The sequence below is a fragment of the Bos indicus x Bos taurus genome, chromosome 10 (assembly GCF_003369695.1).
Source record: "Bos indicus x Bos taurus breed Angus x Brahman F1 hybrid chromosome 10, Bos_hybrid_MaternalHap_v2.0, whole genome shotgun sequence".
Classification (NCBI taxonomy): domain Eukaryota; kingdom Metazoa; phylum Chordata; class Mammalia; order Artiodactyla; family Bovidae; genus Bos; species Bos indicus x Bos taurus.
In genome coordinates, this window is record NC_040085.1 from 77,255,185 (window position 1) to 77,277,001 (window position 21,817).

The 21,817-nt window shown below is 43.4% G+C and overlaps 1 protein-coding gene across 9 annotated transcripts in view; it reads left to right on the top strand.

Moving 5' to 3' along the window:
* Positions 1–2,046: 2,046 nt before the first annotated feature.
* Positions 2,047–21,817, top strand: part of RGS6 (regulator of G protein signaling 6) — a 609,909-nt gene continuing 590,138 nt past the window's right edge. For 6 of the 9 annotated variants that reach the window (XM_027552326.1, XM_027552328.1, XM_027552329.1 and 3 more), the window contains exon 1: positions 2,777–3,115. The gene's annotated coding sequence lies outside the window, so the exon portion shown is untranslated. Of the gene's footprint in view, positions 2,117–2,145; positions 2,427–2,775; positions 3,116–21,817 lie in introns of those variants that run through there. The other 3 variants (XM_027552323.1, XM_027552324.1, XM_027552322.1) reach the window with 3 other exon arrangements.

The following is a 21,817-nucleotide window of genomic DNA, read 5'->3' on the forward strand; positions in this document are numbered from 1 at the left end:
AACTCGGGGAGTTGGTGATGGACAGGGAGGCCTGGCGTGCTGAGATTCATGGGGTCGAAAAGAGTTGGACATGACTGAGTGACTGATCTGATCTGATCTGAGTTTGGGGAAAGACCATTATGTGCCGTATGCCCTTAAGAAGTTATTGCTGAGTGAGTGAATGAAATGTTGAGCTGAATCACATTATTGTATATATTCCCAAAGCAGTAAATCAAATTATATTTTCAGTACAGTGAACAGTGAGTTGATTCTTAAAGAAAACTCATGGTGAACATTTTTGAAAAGAGATGATTCTGGTGGGGGCGGGGGGAGGAATGTATCTTTTTTGAAAATCTTTTGTTTTGCAATCATTTTAAATTACAAAAAGTTGCAAAAACATTTCAAAGAGCTCCCTTACACCCTTAGAGTTGTAAACATTTCTGAATCATCTGAAGGGAAGTTGCAGTTGTGATGTCCCCTTTACTCCCTCATAATTCAGAGTGAATTTTCTAAAAACAAGAAAACCGTCTTAAATAAATGCAGTACAATCTCAACATCAGGAAAATAACATTGATCCAATTTAATTCAACAGAATGCATTGAAGTTTTGCTGTTAATATCATTTACAGGTCTTGGATGCCATTCAAGACTCTTGCATTTAGTTGTCCCTTTAGCGTCCCTCAATCTTAAACAATCTTTAAAGATTATACATTATATCAGGAGACAACGCAGGTTGATTTTTCCCATTACTGTTTTTTGTGTAAACTTTTGCCAGTTGATTAAGATGCTAACTCCCAAGTATTATAGCTGTAATGTTAATAAGTATTTCATGCTTGTTAATTAATAATGAATATATATTAATGATAATTAATGAGTTTTTTAGGAACATGCTTTGAGATTATAAATATTGTCTTGCTTATCAAAAGTTTATCCACTATTTCTAGTATCCATTGATGATTCTGGCCTGAATCAATTATGGTGATTGCAAAGTGGTAATTTTTTAATACTGTCTTTCCTTCTTCTATTAATTGTTTTCCACTGGTGGAACTTCCTTTCTCTCTTTCTATTGGCATGGACGCATTGATTCCTATTTCGCACAAAGGTTGCAACCTGTTCCTGTCATTATTTATTTTGATGCTTAAATGGTCCTGGATTTGGTCAGCAGGCACCCCTTCAAGCTGCTTCTATAGTCTTTCATTTATTTTTTTTACAGTAGGATCTTGCTGGTTATCTATTTTAACTACAGCAGGGTGTACATGCTCAATCTCAAACTCCCAATCTATCCCTCCCCTCCTCCTATACTCCACCCCCCGGCCCTTATTTTTTTGACATATCTTTGTAACTCTTTATGGAGAAGGAAATGGCAACCCACTCCAGTATTCTTGCTGGGAGAACCCCATGGACAGTGGAGTTTAGTTGGCTACAGTCCATGGGATCGCAGAGAGTCAGACATGACTTAGAGACTGAATAGCATAGCTCTTTAAGTAGCTTATTTTATTGCTCAACAAAGTATTCCAGTTTCATTCCCTACACATGGAGCCATAGTTCCTCTTGGTGGAGAATGGTATTTAGAAAAGGAGTCTGAGTTCCAGGCGTGTTCACTGTAGTAGCGGTGCTATTGCTCTCTCAGTGGACAGAGCTAGGAAATACATGTATGTTCAGTTCAGTCCTGTCCGACTCTTTGCGACCCCGTGCGAACCTGGCAAAAACACTAGAGTGGGTTACCATTTCCCACACCAGGGGATCTTCCTGACCCAGGGATTGAAACCGCCCCGCCCCGCGTCCCCCTTCTTGTGTCTCCTGCATTGCAGGCGGATTCTTTACCCACCGAGGAAGCTCCTTCTAACATCGATATTGCACACCGACCCCATGGTTACCGTGCGGAACAAACAATCTTGTTTTATTTCCACCTGCAGCTTCAAATCCTTAACTAAGCATAAAATTTCAAAGCTCCCACATCAAAGAAGGCCCTCAGTTACCCTTTCTCATTTTCTGTCTCCAGCGTTTTCCTTCTTTCTCCAAGATTATTTGCAGACTTAAGTTTTCTTAAAAGTTTTTTCGTGGCGTACTCGAGAAGATTCATACACCTCTCCAAATGCAGCCTGTGGTGTAAGTGGTGAACCAGTAAAAATGACGAGGTGAGTAAAACACTATCCCTGACGATCGCGGCGGCCCATTTTAATTTAGAGGGTGCCAGCTACACGTCAACGAGGGACTCAAAAGCTACCAGGCAAACCGCTCCGAACCAGGAATCCCTAAGAGAATCCTGGCGCCACCGAAGTTTCCAGTGGTGGCCAGCTCTCGGAATTGCGGGAAGGAGCCTCCGTCTCTCTGAGCCGCTTCGCCAGTGTTCTCGCCGGCGCTCGTGTCAGAAATTTCTAGTTTTTTCCCCCCCACCTCCTTCCTCGGGCATATCTCCGTCTGGACCTTCCGCAGCGCTGGGAGCAGGTGAGCCGGGCGGCGGCGCGCTGCGGACGCGCCCAGGTGCCTCGGCCCCGCCCCGCGCCTGTCGGGGCCCAGGTGCCGGCGCCCAGGTGCGCGCGACGCGGGCTGCAGCTCCGCCCGACACCCGACAGCGGGCGCCGCTGCAGCAGCTCCCGAGCGGCGGAGCTGAGCGCCTTCGCGACTTGGGGCAGCTCCTGCGCTCGGCCCTGCTCGGCAGCGAGAGCTCCGCCCGGGCGCCGGGTTCCCGGAGCTGCCGGAGCGGGCGGGAGGGCGCCGAGGGGGCGGACCAAGCTCCGCGGACCTCGCCGGCCTGGAGCGGGAGAGGCGGGCGATCCGGGAGCGCCCGGGAGCGCGGAGAGCGGGGCCAGCCCCCTGCGCGCTGGAGACACCCGAGCGCCCCGTGCCTTGGCACGATGCGACCCGCCGCGTCTCTGCGCCGGCCTCGGGCTTCGCTTTCTGCTCGCTGAGCCCCGGCGCTCGCCACCGCGGAAACTCAGAAAGACCGGCGAGACGTGGGAGAGCCGCGCGGAGACGCACCCAGACGGACCCAGACGTCCCCTCTGCCCCCAAGAGGCTGCCGACCCCTCGATTCCTGGGCTCCTCTAGCTTTACCATGAACCTGGCGCACGCTTGGCGTTAGGAGAAATTTCTGAAGCCGGAGTGGGAGTCAAGGAAATTCTTTGGTTGCTAAGGTAATTGTAGTTGTGACAAAAAAAGGGGCAAGACACAAACGGGGGAAAAAGATGTTTTCCAACGCGATGCCCTCCACCCCTCCGGCTCCTGTGTGTTTTCATTTCGTCTCCCGAGTGTGGATGCTTGTCCATTTCAGATGCGTGACAGGTGCTGGGGTGTGTGTGTGTGTGTGTGTGTGCAGTTTGGGACTGTAGAGGCACGAGCTTACATAAGTGGTTAGGCAAGCTGGCGTGTGGAGTTGTGTGGGGTGGGTGCAGGTCTGCACAGAAATCCTGTTCCTGGGTTTCTGGGTGTGAGGCACTCACCGGCCGGGGCGAGCTTGTAGAGGGTACGTGCTTTTAGGGACTTCCAGCCTTCTGATTCCGCGATCTCAGGTGGGGCAGCTTTACCTCAAAAGCAGTCGTTCATTAACTTTTTCTCTGGATAAGCGCACCCATTTGTGGGTTGGAAGACAAGAAAGCGGGCGGCGAGGTGTGGAGGAGGGATGGGTGGTGAGGTTGGCTGGTTTGGGGACTGCGGCAGGAGGGGCCGCGTGGATAATTTGCTCCGTGAGGATGGCAACTCGGGTTGCGTGAGGGGATCGTGTTTACAGTCACTGCCAGGCTGCGTAAGAAGTGGCCCAGCGAGACGAAAGGACAGTGACCCAGAACATTTAATTTTGTTCAGAATGGAAGCTGCTGAATTTTATTATTATTATTATTTAATTTGATGGAATAGGAACGTTGTTTCTTTGTCTATTGTTTCGAGGAGTGGCATTTCTGCGCTACAAATTGAAGATATTTTGGGTCTTGTTCTTGGCCTGAAATTGTTCCCTCAGCATTTATCAATGCTCAGCAGCTGGATCTGCAGGTAGTTTCTGATCAATACCTTTTAGCGGTCCCAGAGTAAAACTGCAAAAATAAGCACTCCTAGGTAAAACCTAACATTGGACCTTTTTCTTAGCAGAGGGTGATGAGAGATGGAAGAATAAAAACTGGGCTTATAAGTGTCGGGATGGAGGGACGGAGTTAGAGACTGAGCTACAAGTTTGTGTGTGTTGTCAAAAAAAAAAAAAAAAAAAGCTAGCCTGAAAGGAAACTGTCAGATTTGACTTAATAGGTAAGGCTTTTCTAGATCACTTTTCACAGGCAGATAAGTAATTATATGGAGTTGGCACTGGGGAGGTTGGTGGGAAACTTTCTCTGAGCGGTATAGTCATTATAGTCTTGCTTCTTTATTCATTTTTGTTTTTGCAATGGGTGGGGAAAGCAAGCAGAGAACTGAGGGAAATTGGAGATTCTTCAGAGGGTCCTTGTAAGCAAAGGCTCACATGCTGAACAGTGAAAACCAAGATGTTAAATCTGTTCTGAGTTCTCCAATACTAAGCAGAAATGTTGTGCAGATATGGTGATCTTATGTACTGTAAATGTTGGCATATTACTACATATATGTATATATAGCCTAAATAATTTGTCCTTTCCTGAAAGTGTAAGTTCCAGAAATGTCAGCTGTGGTGAGGTATTTGGATGAACTAGGTAGCCACCGGTGTTTCCTTTTCCATAATAATTACATCTGTTCTTAACTTCATTTTCCTGTCTCCTTTAAGAAACTTTAATTAACACGCACTGAATTTATATTGCTGAGAGTTTCAGTGAAACAATGCTATATCTTCTTCCAGCAACAAATTTGTCTTATCGAGTGAAACTTTACAACAATGCTTTTGTGGCAGAAATGTCTCTTTAAATGAGACAGCCCTTATTTTGTTAATTTATGATTTATGGAATGAGATAGCCAACATAGTTTTTTTTTTTTTTTTTAACTGAGCAAACATTTCTTGAGAAAGAAAAAAAGAAATTTAAAGGATATTTTGGGCAATGAAATGTGCCAGTAATTTTGAATGTCTTAGTGTCCACAAGGACAGAATTTGACGTGACCGTAGGTTCATTCTCCTTCTTATTTCTCTGGTATTCTCCCATGCATTTTATCCCCAGAACTCCCAAGACTTTGCCAGGAATTGCCAGACCTTCTGTGTTGTGCCAGGGGTTAAACATCAGGGAGATATGAGTAAGGAGCTATGTGTCACATCAACATTTTTCAAAAGAGATGCTCTCAGAGATCTCAGTACTGGGATTAGTTTTTCCTTTAGCTGTACAGTCAGCTTGTCTTAATTCATAGTGCTTTGAACCTAGGGAAGCATTTAACCTCTTCATTTTCAGTGCCAGCTGGAAGGAATGTATTTACAGAATTTCATCTTCATTGTAACATATGGCATGATATAAATAATTACTACACACACACTATCCTGCTGTATGGAAAGAAATAGAATTATAAAATAAACCTTCATGTTGAGTGATATGGATGTAACATTTAAAAAAAAAACAGTTTTACTTTTTTCTTGATTACAAAAGAAATAACCATTGGGAAAATTTCAGAAAAATACACACCCATAAAAGATCATTTGTAATTCTCCCACAAAAGGTGAATCACTGTGGACATTTCGGCATACTGTTATGTTCCTGTAGGCTATATTCTGATCATATTCTGATCACATTATTCCTTGAATTTTTACCGTTCTTCCTATTCTCCCGCCCCCATTTGTAAATTGTAAATGAAACTTGGATGTGTGTTAGAGGTTTGGGAGATTACTACTAGTTTGATAGATGGCTTTGATAGATCAGGTTTTAATTTTTGTTATTGTATTTATTTTAAAAAGGAGGAAATTGGCTTCCCTGGTGGCTCAGACGGTAAAAGTGTCTGCCTACAATGCAGGAGACCTGGGTTCGATCCCTGGGTGGGGAAGATCCCTGGAGAAGGAAATGGCAACCCACTCCAGTATTCTTGCCTGGAAAATCCCATGGGCGGAGGAGCCTGATAGGCTACAGTCCATGGGGTCACAAAGAGTCGGACACGACTGAGCGAGTTCACTTCACTTATTTTAAAAAAGAGTAGTTTCTCTTTTTTCTGTCGTCTTTGAAAACCAAGGTTTGCATTTTCGATTGGCAATACTCCCTATGAGATTTAGGGTTTAAAGTATCAGAAAAGAAATAGAGCATTGGCCATGCAGAGTGGGGGTAAGGTTGGTGGTGGGAGACCTGAGTTCTGGTTTCAACTCCTCCACCAACTCATGTGACTTTTGGCCTCTGGGCCTGTTTCCTTAGAGGACAAATGACACTTTCAGATTTAGCTCAATAAGCTAACCGCGTATTTGTCAGTTTGACGTTTGATGAGGGTGATCTTTGTTTGAAGCCGGCTTTTTCAAATGCGGATGGCTAGGATCACCCCTTGAGTTTTGGACTTGGTCTGGGGTGAGGCCTGAGAATTTACATCTCTAACAGGATGATCTGCAGATGATGCTGATTCTGCTGGACCACCCTGAGAACCAGATAGTAAGCTCCTTGGGGGCGAAACACTGTTGCAGCTGTCTTTGCATCCATCTGCCCCATGCCTAGGAATGTACCTGCCGGTAGGTGCCTAGTAAACATTGTTGAATTCTCTTATCAGTTTTCTGCTTGGGGAAACAACTTTCCGAAGCAGTCTAGATAAAAGAGCTCATCACCCATCATTTGGAACCATTAAATCTGTAATAAGAATAATAATAAGTCATGAAACCCCGATCTTCCAAGTGCAGGGAGAGCAAAAACTGTTCACTAGTAGGCAATTAAAATGCACATTAAACCTAATGAGTTACATTAAGTAACAACTCAGAGTACCTGCTTGAGAAACCACAAAGCTCCTCCAGTGCTTCATGGCTGCCTCCCTGAGACCTGTAAAAGGCAATTCATTTTCTACCACATTCAGATTCCAGTAAGGGGAAGGAAGTTCACTATTAATTATCCCAAGTACCAAGGCAGTGGCTAAAGCAAGCAGTGGTCCAGACTCCACCCCTCACCCCCCAAAAGGCAGACCTCCGCTCCTTAGCTCATTTTGACCAGTCTTCGACCACGTAGGTCTCCCTCTTATGACCGAGGAAACAAGAGAGAAGGGTGGTGAGAATGCGTTTATTAGCTAGGAGGTTCCAGCTGGCTGAACCATCCGTCAGAACTTGTTGATCTTCCTTGTGGCTACTTTGTGGGTAAAATAAATGTATCCTTTTCTTCTACTTCCATGTTAGAAACATAGGGTGCAGAGGACACCCATTTTTAAGGATGGAAATGGAAAAATATGTCAATAGTGAAATACAGACAGAGCAGGTGTTCCTGTGAGTGAGGCTTTTCAAGTGAGTTGTGGTGGAGACAGCTGTTCAAGCTTTTGAAATACTTTGGTAAAACCATTAAAGGAAAAAAATCACTTTTGGCACAAAAAACTCCCTTGTCCACTGCTATCTGCCCTACCCTGGAGGCTATTTTCTTGCACGGGGGTGGGGGGCAGGGAGACACACACTTCCCAGGAGAGCATCCTGAGATGAGAGTGTCCTGTGTGAACCTGGACCGGCGGTGGCAGCTCTTGGAGGTCCCCAGATGCCTGTGTTGCTCTCGATATAGGCCAGCCCCGAGCTCACACAGAGCTACGATCCATAGCTCTTCAAGTAGCACAACAGGCTTTTCACACCCCGTTCATTGTGTCCTCGTCTGTAAAATAAAAATAAAGAATATACCCCTTGAATATGTGTGGTTGTGATGAGAAAAATAGGATCCTGGGCAGAGGAGGCCCAGTAGCTGGAGAAGATGGGCCCTGTTACGTCATAGTTGTTGGTTTCTGATAATTTTGATAATGAGTTATTCACAACCCTGGTTGTTCCCTAGGCGAGATCTGAAATCAGCCCCCAGACACGGAGGACACGGAGATGGAGGAAAAGAGGAAAACGCAGCAGATTGGTAGGCGGCAAATGTAATAAGCAAGGGAACTTACATAAGAGGCTTGTCTTAGACACTGCAAGAGGGGTAGCTCCTTGCACCCACCCGCCAGTACCTTCAAAATTATGTTTTTTTCAGGCCTATGTTTCTGTTTTGAGGCTCTAACTGGGATCAGTCACATCTTTAGTCCAGACAGTCTCAGCAACTTACTGTCTCAAGGTTATGGTCCTTGCAAATGGCTCCCTAGGGGAGGGTGGGCAGAGTGTACATTCCAGGCACAAGGAGGGGTGAGAAGCCTCCAAGTGCCCATTCAGCTTGCAGGTCAACTGGAAGCCACGGCCTCTACATGACCTCCTCCCGTGGGAGTCTGGTGGGAAATTGGTATTTCGGGGCAATGGTTTCCGACTCTTCTGTTCCTGTGGACCTGCTCTATCAGCCCAGTATTGGAGGAACTTCTGAGTTCTTTGGAGCAGCAGTCCCCAACTTTTTTTGGCACCAGGGACCAGTTTCGTGGAAGACAATTTTTCCATAGACTGGAGGTAGGGAGATGGTTTGGGGATGATTCAAGCTTGTTACATTTATTGTGCACTTTTTCTATTATTATTAAATCAGTTTCACTGCAGATCATCAGGCATTAGATCCTGGAGGTTCCCTACCCCTGCCTCGGAGAATGCTGCTCTGTGATTCTGACCCTGGAGGATGTGGCCCAAACATTCAGGGGAAATGTGGAGTGGAGGATGGCCTTCCCTGTGGCAGCCAAAGATTTCCTTGAGCCTAAAGGTCACTGGTCACCAGCAGGAAGAGAAATGAAACACAGGGGCTGCAGCTGCATTGATGTCTCTTGTGCCAGATGAGGCCGTGTGCTGTTTTCCTCTATTTCCTTGGTATCTCTCACAGCACCTGTGCATGGTAGGGGTTTGGTAAATATTTGCTGAATTGTTGACCTGCAGAGTGACAGGTCTGTAGGGGGGCGGGACGGTGAAAATGGAAGGCAGGATGGACTAATAGTAGTGCAGTGTAGACTGGACCCGGTGTGGGGACAGAGACCTTTTCAAGGGTGGGTGCATGGACTGGTTTGGGTGCGGGTGCATGGGCAGTTACACAGAAGATGCAAGGTACAAGTGGTTATGATCCTTATTCTTATTGCTTGCTTGATTCTGCCTGGCTAGATTCACCTGAGAGCCACAATATAGTAAGGTCCTCCAACCTAGTTTGCAATTGTACATCCATGTTTGTCTCTCCCACTGGTTTTTTCTTGCCCCACTGCAAGGCAAGACACAGGATATGCTTGAGAGAAATTGGATTCCTAAGCCCAAAGTTGCCCAGCCTACAAAGCTGTGGAGCTGTCGTATGGCAGGCACTGACCTTATAACTGTCAGTACATTAAAGAAGGGGACTACAGAGGATGAGATGGTTGGATGGCACCACCGACTCAGTGGAGATGAGTTTGAGTAAACTCTGGGAGTTGGTGATGGACGGGAAGGCCTGGCGTGCTGTGGTCCATGGGGTTGCGAAGAGTCAGACACGACTGAGCGACTGAACTGAACTGAACCTGTAAAGCCATTGGAGAGCAAAGTTTTTGATAAGAATTAGGTGGTATCACTCCCATTTTACAGATGAAGAAACTGAAGTTGAAGAAGTGGTTCAGCCACTTGCCCTTGGTCAGATAGTTATTGAGTTATTAAAAACCAAGATTTAAATCCAGATCTTTTCTGACCCAAAATCCCGAGTCTTGCGGATATATCACTAGGTCAGGGATAAACAGAGACCCTTCCCTTGAGATCAGTTCAGTTCTTTTGGAGAGAAATAGAAATGAATAGAAAATAAACAATAAAAGATGTTAATTGATGATTTAGGAGCATAATGCATAGAATTTTATGTCAGATTATGTAGCAAGTAGACGATGAAGCCAGTAAGTACCGTTTAGTTCAGAGAGAACACTGTATAATCAGACCTGGAAGAGAGGCTTTGGGAGAGAGGCAAAAATGTCATAGGTGAACAGAGGGGATAACAGCAAGCTTTTCAGGTAAGAGGTATTAATAATAATAATTAAACCAATTGTTAAGCCAATTATTGTTTGCTTTCAGAGTAAGAGCTAATATTGTAAAATCTTCATTATCATGTCCTCCCAGACCATCGTAGCTAAAATAAAACTCCTGCTTCCCTGCAGTGCTCTTTATTGCCTTATCTTTAGCTTTATCACCATGACATTGCACTATATGTTTTTCATTTGTATATTGTCTGTCTCCATCCACTAAAATGTCCACTCCCTGAGAGCAAGAACTCTGTTTTATTCCCTCTTGTTGCTTCACCATTTGTCAGATTCTGGTTTATAGTAATTGCTTGAGAGCTGATTGTAGAATGAATGAAGGGAGGAAAAAGCCTTAGAAAACGGGTTGCAAACTCAAACAGAGCCAGTTAGGTAAAGCAGATGAATGAAACAAGTGGGGTTTCTTTCACGTTAGCTTAAGTTGTTGCATTTTTTGACCCATCCAAATCATGCTTTATGTGTGAAACATGTAGAAAGTTTTTACTCCCAGAAAGAAATGTACTTATCCTCAGTTTTCTTGAAACCAGGGGCCCTCTGCCACATTTTCGAAAGAGAGATAGGAGCCAGAAAACAATTTTGCTTTTTTTAAAAGCCCAACAGCCATCCATGTGTGATGATGAATGGCATCTGGTGCTAGACCTCAGGGTCGAGAAGCGTTAGGGTAGGTGAGGACTGTGTTAAAGCAAAGGGTGTGTGCTGCTCAGAAAGCTGTTGTCATCCATTTGTTTCATCCAGTTTTAGTCATTGGCAACTAATTCCAATTAGAAAAATATTATAGGGATCTACACTGCCCAATCCAAATAGAACACTTGTTTGAGCTGGCGGTTGTTTTTTTTTTTTTTTTCCTTCTGCTTATGACCTCTGTAGAAGAAAGACAACAACTTAAATATCCTATATAGCTTTCTCTGAAGCCACTATGTAAGTGTTAACAGTATTTAGATTACAAACCGAACAGGAAGCTGCCATTATATTATTTTGCTGACCATACATCCTAAAACAAAGACTGATTCAGCAGCTGGTCAAAATAGAAAGGATGCATTCACAAAGATTACATTTATTGATTATATTTGAGTTGTTTTTTTTTTTTAAGGGAAGGCACTTTAACTTTCAGAATGGCAGGTAGTTTAGGGGCTTGACTGCTGGTGACATTAGACAAAACCACTTAATGCTACTGATCTGTGTTCTCCCCAGGTGCAGAACAGGGCTGAAAAATTATGATTGCTTTGAGGGCATTCTTGAAAGGGAGAGTATTCCTGGAAATCTGAGGTTTAGTCAATTCTTAGTTGGGGGCTGGGGGAGGATACAGGTCCCTATCCTAAGTCACTGTTGATCTAAAGTCTCTGGTGTTCTTCTCTGCTCCTTGTCTTGCTTGTTCATCGTGTCAGTGGTCCCACTACTGAAGGCCCTTTTGTAGATGATGATTAATCAGATGTGGCTCTGGTGTTTAGGAAGTTTTAAATTCTGTTGAGGGGGAAAAAGATGGATTAACAGGATGTGGTAAGACAGGCACGCTTACATGGAATGGGGGAGGGAGACTTCACTGAAGAGGCTGAGTGGATGAGCTGGGTGTTGGAGGACCAACGGGTTGGGGGCCTGCAGAGATGCGGCAGGAGACGCAGGTGGCCAAAGTGTGCTTCAGGCAGTTCAGTGTAAGTAAAAGATTAGAGGTGACATAGTGTGCAAAGGATTTTTAATACCTCTCTTTTGAGTCAGGTACTTTCAGTCTGGGTAGATGAGCTTAGAACATAAGGGGAAACAGGGAAAGGTAATTTAGGTTGTAAGGAAAATTGTTGACTATTTATGTTTACTGCAGGTAAAATGAGAAAGCAAGGCAGACTGAGTGACATTTTCCTCACCTGATGTTGGTAATGGAGGATATGTCACAATGAATTTCTAGTTACTTCTCACTGTTATCAAGGAGTTTGGTCCCCTGCAGTGAAACGAGAGAAAATGGGTTTGCTTTATTACAGTCAATGCACAGCTTCCATGCAAATGGGCATTTTACCCACTGTGTCAGGCTCACTTTCCAAATGTTCAATGCCTTTTTGACTTTCGGACTGAGAGAGTGACCACTGGCTCCCGGATTGTCCTGTGGCTCAAGGGGAGAGTGGATACATCTTGGGATAAACTTAATTTAACTTGCTTGGCATGACCAGTTAGGAAGTTCTCAGATGTCTCACCCTAACACATAGGGTGTTTAGCTTTATGCCAAAGCATATGCTGTCGATTCTAGGTTTTCCCTTCTTTGGCTTCCTTTAGCTTTCAAAAGCTTCTCTGCAAAAACCACTTACCCAGCCTGCCATCTGCCATACTCCCCCACTTAAAAAAATCCATTTCTAATCCCCAGTTTCTTATATTTTCTAATTGTCCTTAACAGGAATGACCAGTTGACTATCAGAAGTGTTATTTGGAAGTAGGCTTTTTTTTAAGTTGAACTTTGCTTATTGAGAATTCTTGGTTGAGGAAAGTTTCCTGTGGTTGAAATTATTCATATTGTTGGTTATACATGGAGAAATAGTGACTGACAAGACAAGAAGTGAAAATTGGGGCCAGTCTATTGAAGGAATTGAATGCCACATGTATATAATAATAATATATAATAAAGGTAACAGTGATAATGATGATTCAGAGTTCTCTTGGATGTAGACAAAAAACAACTGCACTGAAACAAAATTCAAACCAACTGAAGCAAAAAGGAATTACTCGGACTAGTAAATCTTGGAATTCAGGCATGGCTAGATCCAGGGACTTAAATGATACCATTAGCACCTCTTACTGACACCTCATCATCTTGATATCCTCCTTCTGTGCCACACAAAAAAGGTAGTCATTAATCTCCTTCCCTTCATAGGGTTTCAGACTAATCCCTCATGGGGAAGGGGACTTCTTTCTTCCAGTGTTCTTATCTTACCCCTCAGAAGGATCCTGATTGGTCCTGATTAGACTCACATGTCTGTCTTGGTCCAATGAGTGTGCCCTGTGGTATGGCATACTTTGCTGAGGACAGTTCACGGACCCATCTTTCTCCGATAGAAGAAGTAAACTTTATACACACACACACACACACACACACACACACACACATACATACATACATACATACATACATACATATATATATATATATATATATACTGGGCAAAAATACAGTATCTACCTCAAACTTCTAAACTGGCTGAAAGACTTTGGATATATTTGCTGGGGAGTAATGGGCTTCCTTGAAAGCTCAGTTGGTAAAGAATCCGCCTGCAATGCAGGAGACCCCAGTTTGATTCCTGGGTCAGGAAGATCCACTGGGGAAGGGATAGGCTACCCACTCCAGTGTTCTTGGGCTTCTCTTGTGGCTTAGCTGGTAAAGAATCTGCCTGCAGTGCAGGGAGACCTGGGTTCAATCCCTGGGTTGGGAAGATCCCCTGGAGAAGTTGGGCTATACCCAACTCCAGTATTCTGGCCTGGAGAATTCCATGGACTGTATAGTCCATGGGGTCGCAAAAAATAGGACACGACTGAGTGACTTTCACTTTCAGAAAGTTATTAAGAACAAGTGCAGAGTATTTCAACCACTCTTTGGAAGTTCTGAGATATTTTGTAAGAGTTGGAAGACTTTCGTTATCCAAAATAAAGTCTTTGGGTAATGCGAAGCATTCCTTAAGTAGTGTGTTTCTAATCTTGCTTCACTTCTGTATCACTTCTCTAGTTCTGTGATTGTTGCTCCTGGTCTATGCCTACACACAGAGTAATTGAGTATGTATATAGTCGTGGCAGATACAACCTCTAGCTCCTCCAGCATCCCTACAACCATATCTCTGCAATGTCATCACTTTTTGCATTGCTTTAGATGATGTGAGTGCTACCTTGAGAATCAGATATGCTATATCCTTTTCCAAGAATATTTGCGTTCTTCCTCGAAAAGTACACAACTCATTTCTCAGTGAATTTTCAAAGAGTAAATACATCTATATTGTCACTCCCAGGTTAAGAGAGAGAATATTACCATTGCCCCCAAAACTACCTCTTGCACCCTCCCAGTGGTACTACATGTTCTCTTTCCCCAGTGGTGACCACTAACCTGATTTCTAACACCATATCTTTCTCATATTTGAAATATGTGAAATATATATGGAATTATATGTATATACTCTTTTTGTTTCTTCTTAGGCACAATACTGTTTGAGAGATTCATCCATGATGTGGTATGTAGCAATAGTTTATTTTTACTGCTGTATCGCAACCCACTCAGTTACATTTCACAGTTTATTCATCTGTTGATGTGTATTTGGGACATTTCCAGTTTAGGGTTACTGTGAATAATGCTTCTGTAATTTTGTGTGTGTGTTTTTTGGCACACGTATGAATGGGTTTTTGTTTGTTACACTCCTAAGACTGGATTTCTGGGACATGTATTCAAATTTAGGAGGGCCTTACAAAGAGATTTTCTAAGTGGTTGTACCAGTTTATGCCTCCATCATCAGTTTAGGAGTGTTTCGATTTCTCCAAATGCTTGTCCACACTTGGAACTGTCAGACTTTTAAATTGTAGCCATTATGGTGGGTGGGTAGTTGTGTCTCATTGTGGTCTCAGTTTGCCTTGGTGACTAATGATGTGCCTTGTTAGTATTTTTTTTTTTGGTCACTTTTATTTAATCTTTTGTAGTCCCTCTTCAAGTTTATTGCCTGTTTTTCAGTTGGATTATCTGTTTTTATCAATTTGGGTTTTTAAAACAAATTCTGGTTTGTTTTAAATGGTATCTTTTAAAAACATCCTTTTCTGATTATTTGTTGTGGGTATATAGAAACACAGTTGATTTTTATGTATCGACCTTATATCCAGTGATTTTGTTAAATTCACTTGTAAATCCTAGTAAGTCTGATCGGTAGATTAGTATGACTTTTCCATATACATAATTAAATTCCATGCAAAAAGTTTTTACTCTTTGTTTTGCAGTCATTGTTGGCTTCCCAGATGGCTTAGTGGTAAAGAATCTGCCTGCAGTGCAGGAGATGCAGGTTCAGTTCCTGGGTGGGGAAGATCCCCTGGAGAAGGCAATGGCAACCCACTCGAGTATTCTTCCTTGGGAATTCCCATGGACAGAGGAGCCTGGTGGACCACAGTCCATTGGGTTGCAAAAGAGTTGGATATGACTGAGTAACTAAACAAACAGAATTGCTGTCTTTGTGCCTTTTATGTCTTTTTCTTGTCTGTTGCATTGGCTGAGACCTCTAATATAATGGTGAATAGGAGTGGTCATAGTGGGAATCCTTGTCTCATTCCTAATCTCGGTGGGAAAATTTTTGAAGAGTCCCTATATGTGTTTTTAATATATCGCTTATCAAATTAAGCAAATTTCCTCACATTTACATTTTGCTCAGAGTATTTTCATGAATGGATGTTGGACTTGACAAGGTACATTACAGCAATGTTGCAGAAATGTCCACTCCCTTCTAAACTTCCCTCTTCTCCGTATGACCTCATTGCATTGGGAGCTCTCTTTTCAAAATTTTATCCAACTTTTCTAGTTGTTCTGGGGGGTGTGTGTATGTTCTGCTATAAGACAGACCTCTAGTGTAGGATATGGTACATTCTGATTGTACTATTTTTGTCTTCCATCTACATAATATGAATAAAATCGTACCCTTAGGAATCTATCTTCTTATTTCTTTGACCTATATTTCTCCTGCCTGATGAGCCTTATGAATAGATCTTTCTTTTGTCAAGTCTTGCTGTCTCCAGAAGGGGAAATGTCTGTACACTCCACGTGTATGCACTGCAGAGTCATGAAAGAGATGGATCCCTTATTTTTCAAAAAAAAAAGAAATTTATTTAATGTATTTGCTTTTGCCTGTGCTAGGTCTTGTTGCTATGCTTGGGCTTTCTCAACGCGTCTCACTGCGGTGGCTTCTCTTGTTGTAGACGACAGGCTCTATGGGCTAGAGCTTCTGTAGTTGTGGCGCCTGGGCTTAGTTGCTCTGTAGCAGAGGGACTCTTCCCAGACCAGGGACTGAACCCATGTTCCCTGCAATGGCAGGCAGACTCTTAACCACTGGACTATCAGCGAAGTCCTGGACCCCATATTTAACTGCCTAGTTTTAGAGTATAAAGATACTGATTTTTACCTGTTCTAAAAATTAAAAAAAGAAGAAAGAAAAGACCCAAATCCCAAGGAGTGAAACTGACATCCTCTAAAAAAAGAAGCCAATTGGAGTGCTTTTCTTCTTGGTCCCCTAGGAACATGTCATCCCCTTCATCTCTCAGTGATCCCCTTCTTGTGCATAGAAGCTGGCAAAGCTTCTCTGTCACCCCTGTTTCTCCTCTGGTCGTCACACTATCTTTCATGTGAAATAAGACAATAATAAAATGTTACTTATGCAGTCCCTAGAGTCAGTAGTATTAGTCAGTAGTATTACACACTACGATCTTAAAATCTGTACTTACAAAATGTAAGTCCTCTTGGGCACTTGGATCTGAAGACTTGCATTTTCACACTGGCTCTGTTAACTGACCAGGAAAGTGACATTCGAGTGTAATTCTGTCTCCCAGGCCTTGCTTCCAGCCTCTGAAAAATGAAGTGATCAGGCTTGTTCAGGGAACAGAAAAAAAGTTATGTGAAGGATCAAAGAGTAAATACTTTGGGCTCTGTGGGCCACATCAACTCTGCTACAACTTCTCAGCCCCGCCCTTACAGTATGAAAGGAGCCAAGGCAATAAGTAAACAGGTGGGTGTTGGCAAAACTTTGTTTATGGCACAGAATATTGATTTTATGCAGTTTTCATGTGTCACAAAGTATTCTTCTTCTTTTAACTTTTTTCTACCATCTGAAAAGGTGAAAACCATTCTTAGCTCACAGACCATATGAAAACAGGCAGAAGGCTAGGTTTGTCCCAGGGGCCCTCATTGGCTGACCCTTGAACTAGTTGATTGTCTGGGGAGGGGGCTACTCCCGAGCTCCGTGTTAGGCACTGATAGGCTAATCTTTAAAAAAGTTTTTTTTTTTTAATTTTTCTGGCCAAACTAAATAAAAACCTCATGTGGAAGCCCTGGTTACCTCAGTTCCTGTTACCTGATGCATTGTGTTTGGCTTTCAACAAAAAATCACAAGCCATGCTAAGAGGCAATGAAAAAACACAATCTAGAAAGTCTTACTCTCTTCTTCTAGGTCAATTAAGAATAATAAAATACAAGATTTTATTTCCCTTTATTTCTTCCCTGATGCTTGCTCTTTAATTTGGTAGATCCAAGTTTCTGACCAATAACATTTTCCTCTGCCTGAAGAGCTTTTAGCATTTCTTGCTGGCAAGTCGGCTAGTGATGAACTCTCTCGGTATTTATTGTTTGAGAAAGTTTATTTTTCCTTCCCTTCTGAAGGATCATTTCACTAGATGTAGACTTCCAAGTTGGTGTTTTTTTCTCTCCCAATATTTTTAGTATTCAGTTGCACTCATGTTTGTGAGATTTCTGGTGAGAGGCCCCATGTAATTCTTATCCTTATTTTTCCATAGCTAAGGTTTTTATTCTTGTTTCTCTCAAGATTTTTCCTTTGTCTTTCATCTTCTGCAGTGTGAATATGGTATGTCTCGGGGTACTGTTCTGTTTTAATGGATGCTGATTGGTCTCTTATCTTTCTGGATCTGCGTTTTGTGTCAATCATTAACTTTGGAAAATTCTGTCAATATCCCTTTAAATATGTCTTCTTTCTCTTTTTTTTCCTCCTGGTACTGCAGTTATACTTATACCTTTTGATATGTACCATAGTTTTTGTGTATTCTCTTCCATTAAAATTTTCTCTTCCTGCTCCCCCCCTGTTTTTTCCCCCACTTTTGGAAGTTTCTGTTGACCTCAAGCTCACTGAATCTTTCCCTGGCCATATAGAGTCCACTCGTGAGCCCATTGGAGGCATTCTTCACTTGTTGCAGTGTTTTTGACTTTTAGCATTTCCTTTTTAAGGGTTTTTTGGAAGCATTTCTACCTCTCTGCTTTCATTATCATCTATTTTTCTGTTAGAACCTTTAGCATATTTGATCATAGTGATTTTAAATTTCTTGTCTGATAATATCAACTTCTGTGTCATATCTGGTTTTCACAACTGCTTGTCTCTCTAGATGGTGTGTTTTCCTTACTTCAGCATGGATCATGATTTTTTTTTTCTTGAAAGCCGAATATGATGAATCAGGTAATAGACACTGAGGTAACCAGGCCTTCCCCGTGAAGTTTTATTTAACTTGGCCAGGAGTTGGGCTATGCTTAATGTTTGTTGTAGTTGTAGCTGCTAGAAGCTTCAAATTCCCCTGGTCTTCTTGTTTTTGATTTCTCTTGACTTAACATTTCCCTATGACTCAATGGACATGAGTTTGAACAAACTCAAGGAGATAGTGAAGGACAGGGAAGCCTAGCTTGCTGCAATTCATGGGGTCGCAAAACGTTGGACACAACTTAGCAACTGAATAACAGCAACGATGTTGTTGTCTTACACTTCAGAGAGTAAGTGTCTTGGAGGTCTTTGAGGTGTCATCTGCTGTTATCATATTGGAGCCTGTCAGTGTGGTGAGAGGGTGTAGTTGAGAAGCAATGTGCTATCTATCACCTTCCAGTGAAGAGCAAAAGCAGAGCAACTTCCCTTTAGTAAATGCAGCAACGTTTCTATTGCAGTGGAAAGAAGACCAAGAACTTGGTGGCTTAGGTGAGGCTGTCTCAAGATGAGGGACTTGCCTTCTTGTTGTTGTTCAGTCGCTAAGTCATGTCCGACTTTTTGCGACTCCATGGACTGCAGAACACCAGGCTTCCTGTCCTTCACTGTCTCCTAGAGTTTGCTCAAACTCATCATGTCTGTTGAGTGAGTGATGTCATCCAACCATCTTATCCTCTGTCATCCCCTTCTCCTCCTGCCTTGAATCTTTCCCAGCATCAAGGTCTTTTTCCAGTGAATCAGCTCGTCCCATCAGGTGGCCAGAGTATTGGAACTTCAGCTTCAGTATCAGTCCATCCAATGAATATTCAGCATTGATCTCCTTTAGGACTGACAGGTTTGATCTCCTTGCTGTCCAAGAGACTCTCAAGAGTCTTCTCTGGCACCACAGTCTGAAAGCATCAATTCTTCGGCTCTCAGCCTTCTTTAAGGTTCAACTCACATCCGTACATGACTACTGGAGAAGCCATAGCTTTGACTATATGGACCTTTGTTGGCAAAGTGCCTTGCCTTCTGCTGGCTTCCATTTCTTCAGTGGATTTCGAACTGAGCCCATCAACTGAGACCATGAATGAAGCTTGAACAAGGAGAAGTTGTAAGATAGCCAATTCAGAAGGCAAGTTTGGCAGGAAAACCTTTTAGGTTTGGTGAGCAGAATTGACTTGCTTTCTTTTCCTTTTTGTTTTTCCTTCCTCCCTCCCTTCCTTCTTTCCTTTCTTCTCATTGAAATTTTGTGCTCATGAATCTAAACTGCAGCTTGTCAGCCTGGTGGTGTGATTTCCTCCCCATCTTACAGTGTTCACCTGCCCGATGTGAACTTGGATATTCAGATATTGTGTGGTGGAGAGTTGGGTTCCACCAGTGTTGGAGTTTTGTCAGCAAATATGGCACAGAAAGGGGGACGTGAGGAAGTGGAGGCCATTTGCAAGAGAGTGATGATGAGTGAGTGAAATATTGGAGCCAGGGAGAGAAGAATGTGAAGGCAGAGTGAGGAGCAGTAAGGATGGTGCCAAAGGTGTGGTTGAAATGGATGGAATGTCTAAGGATGAGGAATGTTTGCTGGGAATGTAGAGTAGGTGATCTGAAAAGAGGGGCAGTGGGAAGAGGGTGCCCTCTTGGTTTGTACTGGGACTTGAAATGTTACAGTCACCAGGGATGGCAAGATTCAGCATGTGGCCATGTGAGATGGTCACTGAGGAGGAGGAAGGGAAAGAGTTCAGATGAGGGAAGAGAAGGGCAGACAAACCAGCTCTGGCTCTAACATTAAAGTCGCTGAGTTGACCAAGGGATGGAGAAAACCTCTGAGACCTGCAAGCTGGAATCTTCAGGAAATGCAAAGGCTTAACAGGAGAGGATGGGTGGCCTCATGCCTTAACAATGGCATGGCTGATGGTCTGAGTGTTGCAAGAGAAGTTTGGGTAGAGCGACAGGAGGGAAATCACTGAAGCAAGAGTGGAGAACGAGGAGGATGCTTGCCTTCCTTCCTGGTCTTGAGATAGGTAGGGTGAGGACCACTACGTGCAGGGCAGGGGATGTTTTGAGGGGAGCCAGATTGCCATGAGGGTCACAGAAGGTTCGAGTTCAGAGAGGAGGTGGAAGGACATAGGGGGTATACTGTTAACAGAAGAAAAGTTCAAAAGGCAAGAGGAGTCAGCTAAGAATTGGCAGGGTCTGCACTGTCCAGAGCTGTGTGGAGTTCACAGCCCCTGGTAAGAGAGGATGCCCTCAACTCCAAGCACAGATTGTAGTAACAGAACCAGAGGCATGTCACATGGCCAAGCGCATCCTGCTCTGTGAAGAACTTTCCACTTCTCCCTCCCAGCTTTTTAGGACTTGTATTTAATATAAGGAATGCAAAAATATTTCTCTTTATAAGCAGCTTTGGTTGATTAGTTTGTTTAGGCTGTCAGGCAGCTGAGCAACTTAGGATTGTATTTATGTATATGCCTTCAGGTAGGGTTGATAAGGGGACATCCGCTTCACTGATGTCATTAAGAAAGAGCCACTAATTAGTTGGGAACCTGCTATGTACCAGTTGTATCATGTACCAGAAGTACCTACTACTGAGCATGCTGTAATTAGTCTATGTGTGCTAAATACTGTATATTTAAGTATATACTGAAATTTTGTGTATTTAAAAATTTTTGTTTTCAATACTTTGTATCAGTGATTTCACTGGAGACCAAGCTGACTTGTTGGAGAAAGTTTGTGGGCCTTGAAGTCTGTGGGATTTAAATTCTAGATTCTTGACTGACAGGCTGTTTACCTTTGGGCAAGTGGCCTATGTTCTTGAGCTTCAGTGTTCTCATCTGTAGTGTGGGAGTGATAACATCCACGTGTTAGAGTTGCTGTGAGTCATTGCCTAAGTGATTCTAATGAGCAGGCAAAGTGGAGACCCACTGGTACAGGTGAGATTAGCCCTGCGATTTCTTTGGAAGGAATGATGCTAAAGCTGAAACTCCAGTACTTTGGCCACCTCACTCGAAGAGTTGACTCATTGGAAGACTCTGATGCTGGGAGGGATTGGGGGCAAGAGGAGAAGGGGATGACAGAGGATGAGATGGCTGGATGGCATCGCTGACTCAATGGATGTGGGTCTCAGTGAACTCCGGGAGTTGGTGATGGACAGGGAGGCCTGGCGTGCTGTGATTCATGGGGTCGCAAAGAGTCGGACACGACTGAGCGACTGATCTGATCTGATCTGATCTGATGGAAGAGGAAACCAAGGCTCAACGAGGCTAAATAAGCATAGAAATACGTTGTTCATGGTTGCACGGCTCTTAAGTAGTGTGGCCAGGACTGAGAGCCAGTTCTTTGACTCCAGGATCCTAGCTTTATCCATCACAGTGAGTTTCTGGCAGAATTCAAGGGAAGTTAAAGAAGCCCTACCTTAGCATGGCTGCCCAGCGAGTCAGCAGCACGGGGCAGGATGGGAGTGATCAGGTGAAGAGAAGGCAGACTCCATGGGATCTAAGTCACTAGTTCCCAAATCTGACTGTGCCTCCAAATCACCGGAGGGACGTTTTCATTTATAAGTCTCCAGGGACATCCTTTGAGTTGTAGTGCTGGAGAAGACTCTATAGAGAGTCCCTTGGACTGCAAAAAGCTCAAAGCAGTCAATCCTAAAGGAAATCAACGCTGAATATTCATTGGAAGGCTGAAGCTGAAGCTCCAATGTGTTGGCCACCTGATGCAAAC